At 72.1% G+C, this 294-nt stretch overlaps 1 protein-coding gene across 1 annotated transcript in view; it reads left to right on the top strand.

Moving 5' to 3' along the window:
• Window positions 1-294, top strand: part of NADSYN1 (NAD synthetase 1) — a gene marked incomplete at its 5' end in the record, with an annotated part of 20,250 nt that overhangs the window by 8,013 nt on the left and 11,943 nt on the right. The gene's annotated exons all lie outside the window — the stretch shown is intronic.

Here is a 294-nt window from a genome sequence, read left to right as displayed (position 1 = left end):
GCCCGGGGACCCCCGTGCGGCCCTGGGAGGAGAAGGCCCTGTAGTAAAGAGAGGGGGCGACCTGGTTCCCTGCCCCCCAGCATGTGGCGGGCGTGTGTGGGTAAGTCCACGCTGGCGGGGACCTGGCACGCGAGCGGGAGGTTAGAGGGAAGGAGGCAGAGGGGACGGTCCGGGGACTGGACTGCGTCGTCCGCCTCCTGCGGGGAGCCAGAGGGGCGATGGCTGTCACTGCCCGAAACGGGCGGGAACGCCCTTGTGCCCAGGATCCCGCTCGGCTCTGCGGGCGCCCGCGTG

Source organism: Myotis davidii, unplaced genomic scaffold (assembly GCF_000327345.1).
Source record: "Myotis davidii unplaced genomic scaffold, ASM32734v1 scaffold3578, whole genome shotgun sequence".
In the NCBI taxonomy this organism is placed as follows: Eukaryota; Metazoa; Chordata; class Mammalia; order Chiroptera; family Vespertilionidae; genus Myotis; species Myotis davidii.
The sequence above is the reverse complement of the archived record's forward strand: the minus strand, read 5'-3'. Positions and strand labels throughout refer to the sequence as shown.